General features: G+C 33.1%; 2 non-coding genes across 2 annotated transcripts; one reads left to right on the forward strand and one right to left on the reverse strand.

Annotated features, from left to right (window-relative positions):
• Window positions 1-1,023: 1,023 nt before the first annotated feature.
• Window positions 1,024-1,105, forward strand: trnas-gcu (transfer RNA serine (anticodon GCU)). The gene has a single exon. It is a non-coding gene; the product is annotated as a tRNA-Ser (tRNA).
• A 360-nt stretch (window positions 1,106-1,465) lies between these two features.
• Window positions 1,466-1,606, reverse strand: LOC130224244 (U4 spliceosomal RNA). Its single transcript, XR_008837311.1, has one exon. It is a non-coding gene; the product is annotated as a U4 spliceosomal RNA (small nuclear RNA).
• Between the last annotated feature and the right edge of the window lie 13,040 nt (window positions 1,607-14,646).

Below are 14,646 nucleotides of genomic sequence, written 5' to 3' on the forward strand. Positions count from 1 at the left end.
GCAGTAGGTTTTATGTTTCTCTGTGTTGAGTTTCTTCGCTGGTGTTTTGTTTTTTTCTGAATGCTTCCTTAATGTGCAAGTGGCTCAAATTCACTCATTTTGAGGCAGGAACCAGTGGACGTGCAACAATTTTAATTAAAAGGTAAACACAAAGCAACAGTCTCCATCCGGAGCTCCTCCATGGGACTCCACACTTGTAAACACCCGCTGCTTCTTGCTCGTGTGGCTCTCACCTCCGCCCACACTCGTCAGCGCTACCAAGTCGACCAATCTCAGAGCTACGCGTACGCATTACATTTTTTGAGAGGTGCACGTCAATGTCGCTGACGGCCACAGCAAGGTGCTATGCAACCACGTGTAGGCTGCGACGTGGCATACACGTGAGCTTGACGCCGAGGTATAAATCAGCCTTAACTCTGGGGCACTAATCAGAGCTACTGATAAAGCTCCTTATGACAACCTTTATCTTCTTTTCTGTAAGAACATCCATTCGAGTCCCAAAAGTTAATCCTTTCTCTAGCACAATGCTGTGCTTACACGTGACGAGGTGGCCGAGTGCTTAGGTTAGTATGTTGTACTCTGCAAGTTCTGGTTTAAATCCCATCCTCATGGTTTCACTGTTTTGAGAGAGGCAACTGCTTCTGTCTAAGGTTTCCTACTTGCACCTCTCAGCGTCTTAAAGGATGTTTTTGGCAAAATTGTATGTACTATTTAGCGAAAATAGCTGCAAAAACATACGTATATGCCATAGTCCAGCCTCCATTAGGAGGGCACCTATGTGCGCAGCGAGGTGGCTGAGTGGTTAAGGCGATGGACTGCTAATCCGTTGTGCTTGCATGTGTGGTCGAATTCCAGCCTGGTCGTTCGTTTAAGAGAGCCCGGTGTTTACGTGGAAGGTAATCTTTGTGCTTTGAAGCATGTTATGGCAAAATTGAGTGGATCTTACCGAAAATAGTTGCAAAAACATACACGTACACATATGTGCCACAGTCCAGCTTCCATCAGTAAAGTGGAAACATATGTGACGAGGTGGCTGAGTGGTTAAGGCGATGGACTGCTAATCCATTGTGCTCTGCACGCGTGGGTTCGAATCCCATCCTCGTCGCTCAAATGCTCTGGTTTTTGAGAGAGCCCGGTGCTTCCGTGGTGGAAGGTTTTTACTCGCACCCTCTTAGCGATTTGAAGGATTATGGTAAAAGTTAATCCAGCCTCCGGCAGGGGGATGGACCGCTAATCCATTGTGCTCCGCCTGTGTAAGTTCAAATCCCATTCTCGTCGTTCAATTGCTTTAGTGTTTTAGAGAGCCTGGTGCTTCCATGGAAGGTTTCTTACACGCACTCTGCTTGCATTCTGAAGAATGTTATGGTACAGGTAATCCAGCCTGCTGCATGTTTAGGAGCTACACGAAAGTTGCAACATGTTAAAGAAACAGAAGCACAGCTATCCTTTTCAACAGAACATTAAGCCTACTAAGAGGCTGACAAAAATTGCCTGAGCTGACTGTATTTCAAGTCATCTCAGCAAGGTACTGGGTAAAGTTTTCAACCAGCAATGATCACGCCTCGGATAGACCTCATAGGCTACGATATTGCCTCTGCGAAAGTATAGCTATAACAGCTACGAACTCTTCTGTGTACCAATCTGGACATGCAAAGACAAGGTGGCATCAAACTTTAAACTGCCAGCAATCAGCCTTCTGGCACCAATGAGTGCATGCTGTGCCCGCAGAACAGGTTATTGATTTGTCCAAAAATAATTACTTATACATTGTTTCATTTTTACTGAAAGAAAAGTATACACTACTTGTGAATCTGGGAGAAGAGAATTGTGGGTAATCTGGTAAAGGGAGCGGAGTCACAACGCTGAACGGCAGAGAAAAGGGTTGAGATTGGGATGTATTTTTGGGCTGTACAGGGACTGGGGTAAGGTAATGAAGAATGCAAGGGCACTGAAACCATATTTTGACAGAAATCCAAGGTCAGCTATGCTGCCATTTTTAGACTCAGGCATTCTGTCTAGTTTCTCTCCAACAAAACCAGAAGAAACATGTTGCAGTTAATGTTGAACAATAAAGCCTGGTTTATACTTCTGTGTCAAGTGATCAGCGTGATCCACGGCGCAAGCCTTGCGCGTAGCCGTGCACTTATACTTCTGCGCACTGTTTCTGTTGCTCTGCAATACACTTCCGAAAAGCTAGCTGGCAGTAGGTGTTTATGTTTTCTCTGTGTTGAGTTTCTTCGCTGGTGTTTTGTTTATTTCTGAACGCTTCCTTAATGTGCATGTGGCTCAAATTCGCTCATTTTGAGGCAGGAACCAGTGGACGTGCAACAACTTTAATTAAAAGGTAAACCAAAACAACAGTCTCCATGCGGAGCTCCTTCATGGGACTCCACATTTTTTTTTCATGGGACTCCACACTTCACGCTCGTGAGGCTCTCACCTCCGCCCACACTCGTCAGCGCTACCAAGTCGACCAATCTCAGAGCTACGCGTACGCGTTACATTTTTTGAGAGGTGCGCGTCAATGTCGCCGACGGCCACAGCGAGGTGCTATGCAACTACATGTAGGCTGCGCCGTAGCATACGCGTGAGCTTGACGCCGAGGTATAAATCAGCCTTAACTCTGGGGCACTGATCAGAGCTACTGATAAAGCTCCTTATGACAACCTTTATCTTCATCTTTTCTGTAAGAACATCCATTCGAGTCCCAAAAAGTAATCCTTTCTCTAGCACAACGCTGTGCTTACACGTGATGAGGTGGCCGAGTGCTTAGGTTAGTATGTTGTACTCTGCAAGTTCTGGTTTAAATCCCATCCTCACAGTTTCACTGTTTTGAGAGAGGCAACTGCTTCTGTCTAAGGTTTCTTACTTGCACCTCTCAGCGTCTTAAAGGATGTTATGGCAAAATTGTATGTAATACTTAGCGAAAATAGCTGCAAAAACATACGTATATGCCATAGTCCAGCCTCCATTAGGAGAGCACCTATATGCGCGGCGAGGTGGCTGAGGGTTAAGGCGATGGACTGCTAATCTGTTGTGCTTTGCATGTGTGAGTCGAATTCCAGCCTGGTCATTCTTTTAAGAGAGTCCGGTGTTTACGTGGAAGGTAACTTACTTGCACCTCTTCGTGCTTCGAAGCATGTTATGGCAAATTGAGTGTCATCTTAACGAAAATAGTTGCAAAAACATACACGTACACATATGTGCCCTCTAGAGTGCCCTCTAAACTCTGGTTGCCTTTCGCAGAAACCTACGCTTTCTCTCACCCAATAGACTATCCACCATTCTTTCAAACTCTCTTCCTCCATCTTGCAAACTCTCTGCACTTGATACGAACAGCGCCACTGATACACTCTGCTCCACGCTAGCATCATGTCTAGACAGACTATGTCCTCTTACATCCAGGCCAGCCCGTGCCAGTCCTCTTGCACCCTGGCTCTCTGATGTTCTCTGTGAGCATCGCTCAAAACTTCGGGCTGCTGAGAGAATTTGGCGAAAAACTAAAAGTCCTGAAAAGTGTGTAAACATGCTCCATGGACATCGACCATCGACGTTTATTATAGTTTTTAAAACATTTGTTCGAATTGTTTAATTTTTATTTTTTTTTTAAAGGTTATTTTGGAAAAAAGTGTATGCATATAAGTAAAGCTTGCTTGTTTTTACTCAATATTTAAAATCTTTTGATAAGAAATATTTAAAATATTATTATTTTTATTATTATGATGATACTCAGCTATACCTCACCCTGATGATCCCTCGGTTCCAGCTCGCATTTCAGCCTGCCTGTCAGACATTTCACACTTGATGAAAGATCATCATCTTCAGTTTAACCTCGCGAAAACGGAAATGCTTGAAGTTTCTGCCAACCCGACTCTACACCATAACTTTTCAATCCAGATGGATGGGGCAACCATTACTGCATCCAAAATGGTAAAAAGCCTTGGAGTAACGATTTATGACCAACTAAACTTCTCTGACCACATTTCTAGAACTGCTCGATCTTGCAGATTCGCACTTTATAACATCAGAAAGGTCCGACTCTTCCTATCTGAACATACAGCTCAACTCATTGTTCAAGCTCTTGTTCTCTCCAAACTTGACTATTGCAACTCTCTACTAGCCGGGCTTCCAGCTAATTCTATCAAACCTCTTCAGCTGCTTCAGAACGCAGCAGCACGAGTGGTCTTTGATGAACCCAAAAGAACACATGTAACTCCGCTACTCACCTGTTTGCACTGGCTGCCAGTTGCTGCTCGCATCAAATTCAAAGCTCTGATGTTTGCTTACTAAGCGACCTCTGGCTTTGCTCCTTCGCATCTGCTCTCACTTCTGCAGATATATGTGCCCTCCAGAAACTTGCGTTCTGTGAATGAACATCGCCTCGTTGTTCCATCCCTAAAAGGGAAGAAATCACTTTCCCGAACTCTCACATTCAATCTGCCCAGTTGGTGGAATGAACTCCCTAACTACATCAGAACAGCAGAGTCACTTGCTGTCTTCAAGAAACGACTAAAAACTCAACTGTTTAGTCTCCAATTTCCTTCCTAATCTTAACTGCCTCTCCGGCTATACCACTAACTGTACTCTCTCTCTCTCTCTCTCTCTCAAAAAATAAATAAAATAAAATAAAATAAATTTACTAATGCTTAGCTTCTTAGACTTTACACACCTGATACTTGTCTATAGCACTTGTTTACTGCTGCTCTTAAAGTTGTGTAAATTGCTTCCTTTTCCTCATTTGTAAGTCGCTTTGGATAAAAGCGTCTGCTAAATGACTAAATGTAAATGTAAAATGTTATGTTAATGTACAAAATAAACCTGATTTAAAGCCCACAAACTGGGATTGAAGCGTCTTCTTTTATAATTGTTCTGACACACAGCTGTGCTGATGAAGTAAAGCTAAGCTAAATTGCTACAACATTACACACATGCAATGTTTTAAAACATTTTAAACTTGTAAAACTCACTCTTGATCACATTTGATGATCATTGATGATCCTAGCGAACTGAACAGACCTTTTATTCCCGGTTGCTTGCACGTCTGGTCTTGTTGATATGATTATACACGTGACTACCGGGACATGTTAATACGCACAGCTGTCAATCAAGTCAGTGGGGGGGGACCGCACTCCTACGTCAAGTTGCAGTCGATCTGAAAACTGCTCCAATTGGTCCACCATTTTTTAATGTTAAATTTGAAAAAAAAAAAAGGACTGGGTGTGTTTATATTACCTCAATATGACAGTCTATACACTCTATCTACACACATGTCTGTGCAAACAGCTTGAAAAGTAGATTTTCACCATAGGTGCCCTTTAAATCAGTGTGTTATCACCATGCTATTATTTTAATCAACCTAAACTAACAACCCTTTGTTATCTCAACAACTTTAGTGAAGCTAGTTGACTTCACAAAAAAAATATGTTGTGATAACAAATAAAGGATATAATTTTATACAGAGTAGACAAAATCAGATGAAACAAAACTAGACAAAACCTGACAAAATCAGGCAAAACTAAACTAGGCAAAACTATACAAAATTGGACAAAATAAAACTACACAAAACTAGACAAAACTTGACAAAATCAGACAAAAAAAGCTAGACAAAAGTAGACAAAATCAGACAAAACAAAAGTAGACAAAATCAGACAAAAGTAGAACAAATCGGACAAAACAAAACTAGACAAAAATAGACAAAATCAGACAAAACAAAACAAACGTAGACAAAATCAGACAAAACAAAACAAACGTAGACAAAATCAGACAAAACAAAAGTAGACAAAATCAGAAAAACAAAAGTAGACAAAAAAAGACAAAAAAGCTAGACAAAATACGACAAAAGTAGACCAAATCGGACAAAACAAAACTAGACAAAAGTAGACAAATTCAGACAAAACAAAGGAGACAAAATCAGACAAAACAAAACAAAACGTAGACAAAATCAGACAAAACAAAAGTAGACAAAATCAGACAAAACATAATTAGACCAAAAAGACAAAATCAGACAAAACAAAACAAGAAAAAGTAGAAAAATCTGACAAAACAAAAGTAGACAAAAAATAGACAAAATCAGACAAAACTAGACAAAACAAAACTAGACAAAACTAAACAAAAGGAGACAAAACTAAACAAAAATAGACAAAACTAAACAAAATGAGAAAAACTAAAAAAAAATAGACAAAATCAGACAAAAAACTAGACAAAATCAGACAAAAGTAGACAAAATCAGACAAAACAAAAGTAGATAAAAGTAGAAAAAAATCTGACAAAACAAAAAACTAGACAAAAGTAGACAAAATCTGAAAAAAGTAGACAAAATTAGACAAAAGATTAGACTAAATCAAACAAAAGTTGACAAAAACAGACACAACAAAACTAGACAAAAGTAGACAAAACAAAGCTAGACAAAATAGACAAACCTAGACAAAACAAACTAGACAAAACTAGACAAAAGTAGACAAAATCAGACAAAACAAAACTACACAAAATCTGAAAAAACAAAACTAGACAAAAATAGACAAAATCTGACAAAACAAAAGTAGACAACATCAGACAAAACACATCTAGACAAAATCAGACAAAACAAAAGTAGACAAAATCTGACAAAACAAAACTAGACAAAAGTAGAAAAATCAAACAACGAAACAAGACAAAAATTTGACAAAAGTAGACAAAATCAGACAAAACTAGACAAAAGTAGACAAAATCAGACAAAAAGAAATTAGACAAAACTAGACAAATCAGACAAAATTAAACAAAATTAGACAAAATAAGACAAAAAACTAGACAAAATCAGACAAAAGCAGACAAAATCAGACAAAACAAAAAACTAGACAAAAGACAAAAAAAAGACAAAAAGAAATTACACAAAACTAGACAAAATCGGACAAAACTAAACAAATCTAGACAAAACTAAACAAAACCAGACAAAAATTAGACAAAATCGGACAAAACTAGACAAAACTAAACAAAAATAGACAAAATCAGACAAAACTAAACAAAATGAGACAAAATAAACAAAACTAGACAAAAGTAGACAAAATCAGACAAAACAAAACTAGACAGAAGTAGACAAAATCAGACAAACAAAACTAGACAAAACAAAAATAGACAAAAGTAGACAAAATAAGACAGAACTAGACAAAAGTAGACAAAATCAGAAAAAAGAATTTAGACAAAACTAGACAAAATCGGACAAAACTAAACAAAAACTAGACAAAAGTAGACAAAAGCAGACAAAACGAAATTAGACAAAACTAGACAAAACCAGACAAAACTAGACAAAAGTAGACAAAACTAAACAAAAATAGAAAAATCAGACAAAACTAAACAAAACTACACAAAAGTAGACAAAATCAGACAAAACTAAACAAACCTAGACAAAACAAAACTAAACAAAAATAGACAAAATCAGACAAAACTAAACAAAACAAGACAAAACTAAACAAAACTAGACAAAAGTAGACAAAATCAGACAAAACAAAAGTAGACAAAAGTAGACAAAATCAGCCAAAACAAAAGTAGACAAAATCTGACAAAACAAAACTAGACAAAAGTAGACAAAATCAGCCAAAACAAAAGTAGACAAAATCTGACAAAACAAAACTAGACAAAAGTAGACAAAATCAGACAAACAAAACTAGACAAAAAACTAGACAAAATCAGACAAAAGTAGACAAAATTGGACAAAACTAGACAAAACTAAACAAATCTAGACAAAACTAAACAAACCGAGACAAAACAAAAACTAGACAAAACTAAACAAAAATAGACAAATCAGACAAAACTAAACAAAATGAGACAAAATTAAACAAAACTAGACAAAATCAGACAAAACAAAACTAGACAAAAGTAGACAAAATCAGACAAACAAACTAGACAAAAAACTAGACAAAATCAGACAAAAACTAAACAAAATGAGACAAAATTAAACAAAACTAGACAAAATCAGACAAAACAAAACTAGACAAAAGTAGACAAAATCAGAAAACAAAACTAGACAAAACAAAAATAGACAAAAGTAGACAAAATCGACAAAACTAGACAAAAGTAGATAAAAACAGACAAAACGAAATTAGACAAAACTACACAAAAGTAGACAAAATCAGACAAAACTAAACTAGACAAAAGTAGACAAAATCAGACAAAACACAAGTAGACAAAATCTGACAAATCTAGACAAAATTAGACAAACAAAACTAGACAAAACAAAACTAGACAAAAGTAGACATAATCGGACAAAACTAGACAAAACTAGAAAAAATTAAGACAAAACTAAACAAACCTAGACACAAACAAAACAAGACAAAACTAAAACAAAAGGAGACAAAACTAAACAAAAATAGACAAAATTAAACAAAATGAGACAAAACTAAACAAAATTAGACAAAACTAGACAAAAAAATCAGACAAAAGTAGACAAAATCAGACAAAACAAAAGTAGATAAAAGTAGACAAAATCAGACAAAACAAAAAACTAGACAAAAGTAGACAAGTCAGAAAAAAGTAGAGAAAATCAGACAAAACTAAACAAATCTAGACAAAACTAAACAAAACCAGACAAAAGTAGACAAAATCGGACAAACAAAACTAGACAAAAAAACTAGACAAAATCAGACAAAAGTAGACAAAATCAGACAAAAGAAATTAAACAAAACTGAACAAAACTAGACAAAATAGGACAAAACTAAACAAAACTAAACAAAACTAGACAAAAGTAGACAAAATTGGACAAAATTAGACAAAACTAAACAAATCTAGACAAAACTAAACAAACCGAGACAAAACAAAACTAGACAAAACTAAACAAAAATAGACAAAATCAGACAAAACTAAACAAAATGAGACAAAACTAAACAAAACTAGACAAAATCATAAAAACAAAAGTAGAAAAATGTTTCAAACAAAACTAGACAAAAGTAGACAAAATCAGACAAACAAAACTAGACAAAACAAATCTAGACAAAAGTAGACAAAATCAGACAAAACTAGACAAAAGTAGACAAAATCAGAACAAAACGAAATTGGACAAAACTACACAAAAGTAGACAAAATCAGACAAAACTAAACTAGACAAAAGTAGACAAAATCAGACAAAACACAAGTAGACAAAATCTGACAAATCTAGACAAAATTAGACAAAAAAACTAGACAAAACAAAAGTAGACATAATCGGACAAAACTAGACAAAACTAAACAAATTTAGACAAAACTAAACAAACCTAGACAAAACAAGACAAAACTAAACAAAATAGACAAAACTAACAAAATGAGACAAAACTAAACAAAATTAGACAAAAAACTGAATAAAAAAATCAGACAAAAGTAGACAAAATCAGACAAAACAAAAGTAGATAAAAGTAGACAAAATCAGACAAAACAAAAAACTAGACAAAAGTAGACAAGTCAGAAAAAAGTAGACAAAATCAGACAAAAAAGTAGACAAAATCACAAAATTTGACAAAACAGACAAAATAAAACTAGACAAAAGTAGACAAAACAAAACAAAATAAGACAAAACTAAACAAAACCAGACAAAAATCAGACAAAACAAAAGTAGACAAAATCTGACAAAACAAAACTAGACAAAAGTAGACAAAAACAAACAAACAAAACTAGACAAAACAAAACTAGACAAAAGTAGACAAAATCAGACAAAACGAAATTAGACAAAACTACACAAAAGTAGACAAAATCAGACAAAACTAGACAAAAGTAGACAAAATCAGACAAAACACAAGTAGACAAATCTGACAAATCTAGACAGTTAGACAAACAAAATAGACAAAACAAAACTAGACAAAAGTAGACAAAATCGGACAAAACTAGACAAAACTAAACAAATTTAGACAAAACTAAAATAAACCTAGACAAAACAAACAAGAAAAACTAAACTAAACAAAATGAGACAAAACTAAACAAAATTAGACAAAATCAGACAAAAAACTAGACAAAATCAGAGAAAAGTAGACAAAATCACACAAAACAAAAAACTAGACAAAAGTAGACAAAGTCAGAAAAAAGTAGACAAAATCAGACAGAAAGTAGACAAAATCACAAAAGTTGACAAAAACAGACAAAACAAAACTAGACAAAGTAGACAAAACAAAACTAGACAAAAATAGACAAAATCAGACAAAACGAAATTAGACAAAACTAAACAAAACTAGACAAAAGTAGACAAAATCTGATAAAACTAGACAAAACTAAACAAATCTAGACAAAAACTAAACATACTAGACAAAACAAAACTATACAAAACTAGACAAAATCAGGACAAAACTAAACAAAACGAGACAAAAAACTAAACAAAAATAGATAAGGGTAGATAAAATCAGACAAAACAATACTAGACAAAACTAGACAAAAGTAAGAAAAAGTCAGACCAAAACAAAAGTACACAAAATCTGACAACACAAATCTAGACAAAAGTAGACAAAATCTGACGAACAAAACTAGACACAAAAAAAACTAGACAAAAATCGGACAAAACTAAACAAATCTAGACAAAACTAAACAAAACTAGACAAAATCGGACAAAACTAGAAACACTAAACAAATCTAGACAAAACTAAACAAAAATAGACAAAATGAGACAAAACTAAACAAAATTAGACAAACACAAAACAAAACTAGACAAAATAGACCAAAATCAGACAAAACAAAACTAGACAAAAGTAGACAAAATCTGACAAAACAAACTAAACAAAACTAGACAAAATCTGACAAAACAAAATGGAAAAAATAGACAAAAATCTGACAAAACGCAACTAGACAAAATCAGACAAACAAGTAGACAAAATCTGACAAAACAAAATAGACAAAAATAGACAAAATCGGATAAAACTAGACAAAACTAAACAAATCTAGACAAAACTAAACAAACCTAGACAAAACAAAACTAGACAAAACTAAACAAAAATAGACAAAATCAGACAAAATAAACAAAAAGAGACAAAACTAAACACAAATAGACAAAATCAGACAAAACAAAACTAGACAAATCAGACAAAACTAAACAAAACGAGAAAAAAACTAAACAAAATAGACAAAGGTAGATAAAATAAGACAAAACAAAACCAGACAAAAATAGACAAAATCTGAAAAAACAAAACTAGACAAAAGTAGACAAATCTGACAAAACAAAACTACACAAAAGTAGACAAAATCTGACAAACAAAACTAGACATAAAAACTAGACAAAATCAGACAACAGTAGACAAAAGTAGACAAAATCAGACAAAAGAAATTAGACAAACTAAACAAAACTAGACAAAATAGGACAAAACTAAACAAATCTAGACAAAACTAAACAAACCGAGACAAAACAAAACTAGACAAAACTAAACAAAAGGAGACAAAACTAAACAAAAATAGACAAAACTAAACAAAATGAGACAAAACTAAACAAAATTAGACAAAATCAGACAAAACAAAAGTAGACAAAATCTGACAAAACAAAACTAGACAAAAGTAGACAAAATCAGACAAACAAAAAACTAGACAAAAGTAGACAAAATCAGAAAAAAAAGTAGACAAAATCACAAAAGTTGAAAAAAACAGACAAAATAAAACTAGACAAAAGTAGACAAAACAAAACTAGACAAAAATAGACAAATCAGACAAAACTAAATTAGACAAAACTAAACAAAACTAGACAAAAGTAGACAAAATCTGATAAAAACTAGACAAAACTAAACAAATCTAGACAAAAACTAAACAAACCTAGACAAAAAAAACTGTACAAAACTAGACAAAATCAGACAAAACTAAACAAAACGAGACAAAACTAAACAAAAATAGACAAGGGTAGATAAAATCAGACAAAACAATAATAGAAAACTAGACAAAAGTAGACAAAGTCAGACAAAACAAAAGTACACAAAATCAGACAAAACGCATCTAGACAAAAACTGACAAAACAAAAGTAGACAAAATCAGACAAAACGCATCTAGACAAAATCAGACAAAACAAAAACTAGACAAAAATTGACAAAACAAAAAAAAACTAGACAAAAGTAGACAAAATCAGACAAACAAAACTAGACAAAAAAACTAGACAAAAGTAGACAAAATCAGACAAAACTAGACAAAAGTAGACAAAATCAGACAAAAAGAAATTAGACAAAACAACAAAACTAGACAAAATCGGACAAAACAACAAAAATCTACACAAACTAAAAACAAAACTAGACAAATCGGACAAAACTAGACAACACTAAAAAAATCTAGACAAAACTAAACAAAATAGACAAAATTAGACAAAACTAAACAAAATTAGACAAAACTAACAAAAAATAGAAAAAATCAGACAAAACAAAACTAGACAAAAGTAGACAAAATCTGACAAAACAAAAACTAGACAAAATCTGACAAAACAAAAACTGGACAAAAATAGACAAAATCTGACAAAACAAAAGTAGACAAAATCAGACAAAACGCATCTAGACAAATGAGACAAAATAAGTAGACAAAATCAGACAAAACAAAACTAGACAAAAATAGACAAAACGAAATTAGACAAAACTAAACAAAACTAGACAAAAGTAGACAAAATCGGATTAAAACTAGACAAAACTAAACAAATCTAGACAAAACTAACAAACCTAGACAAAACAAAACTAGACAAAACTAAACAAAATAGACAAAATCAGACAAACTAAACAAAAAAGAGACAAAACTAAACACAAATAGACAAATCAGACAAACAAAACTAGGACCAAATCAGACAAAACTAAACAAAACGAGACAAAACTAAACAAAACTAGACAAAGGTAGATAAAATCAGACTAAACAAAACCAGACAAAAATAGACAAAATCTGACAAAACAAAACTAGACAAAAGTAGACAAAATCTGACAAAACAAAACTAGACAAAAGTAGACCAAAATCAGACAAACACACACTAGAAAAAACAAAACTAGACAAAACTCAACAAAAATAGACCAAAATCAGACCAAAACTAAACAAAATGAGACAAACTCAACAAAAATAGACAAAATCAGACAAAAAGACAAAATCAGACAAAAGTAGACAAAATCATACAAAACAAAAGTAGATTAAAAGTAGAACAAAATCAGACAAAACTAAAAACTAGACAAAAATAGACAAAATTAGACAAAACAAAATTAGACCAAGACCTAAACAAATCTAGACAAAACTAAACAACTTAGACAAACAAAACTAGACAAAACTACAACAAAAATAGACAAAATCAGACAAAACAAACTAGACAAAATCAGACAAAACTAAACAAGACTAGACTAACTACACAAACTAGACTAAAGGTAGATAAAATCAGACAAACAAAACTAGACAAAAATAGACAAATCAGACAAAACAAAATTAGACAAGACTAAACAAAACTAGACAAAAGTAGACAAAATCAGAAAAAAACTAAACAAAAAAGAGACAAAACTAACACAAATAGACAAAATCAGACAAAACAAAACTAGACAAATCAGACAAACTAAACAAACCTAGACAAAACAAAACTGTACAGAACTAGACAAAATCAGACAAAACTAAACAAAATCAGACAAAACTAAACAAAAATAGACAAGGGTAGATAAAATCATACAAAACAATACTAGACAAAACTAGACAAAAGTAGACAAGTCAGACAAAACAAGTACACAAAATCTGACAAACAAATCTAGACAAAAGTAGACAAAATCAGACAAAACTAGACAAATGTAGACAAAATCAGACAAAACGAAATTAGACAAAATCAGACAAAACAAAACTAAACAAAACTAGACAAAATCTGACAAAACAAAAGAAGACAAAATCAGACAAATAAAACTAGACAAAACAAAAGTAGACAAAATCAGACAAAACGACAAAAGTAGACAAAATCAGACAAAATGAAATTAGACAAAACTAAACAAAAACTAGACAAAATAGACAAAAACTAAACAAATCTAGACAAAAACTAAACAAAACTAGACAAAATCGGACAAAACTAAACACTAAAACAAATCTAGACAAAAACTAAAAAAAAATAGACAAAATCAGACAAAACTAAACAAACGAGACAAAACTAAACAAAAACTAGACAAGGGTAGATAAAAATCAGACAAAACAAAACTAGACAAAAATAGACAAAATCAGACAAAAACAAAACTAGACAAAAGTAGACAAAATCTGACAAAAACAAAAACTAGACAAAATCTGACAAAACAAAACTGGACAAAAATAGACAAAATCTGACAAAACAAAAGTAGACAAAATCAGACAAAACGCATCTAGACAAAAATCAGACAAAACAAGTGACAAAAATGACAAAACAAAAATAGACAAAAATAGACAAAACGAAATTAGACAAAACTAAACAAAACTAGACAAAAGTAGACAAAATCGGATAACTAGACAAAAACTAAACAAATCTAGACAAAACTAAACAACCTAGGACAAACTAAACTAGCCAAAAACTAAACAAAAATAGACAAAATCAGACAAAACTAAACAAAAAAGAGACAAAACTAAACACAAATAGACAAAATCAGACAAAACAAAACTAGACAAAATCAGACAAAACTAAACAAAACGAGACAAAAACTAAACAAAACTAGACAAAGGTAGATAAAATAGACAAAACAAAACCTGTCAAAAATAGACAAAAATCTGACAAAACAAAACTAGACA

The sequence above is a fragment of the Danio aesculapii genome, chromosome 4 (assembly GCF_903798145.1).
Source record: "Danio aesculapii chromosome 4, fDanAes4.1, whole genome shotgun sequence".
NCBI classification, from domain to species: domain Eukaryota; kingdom Metazoa; phylum Chordata; class Actinopteri; order Cypriniformes; family Danionidae; genus Danio; species Danio aesculapii.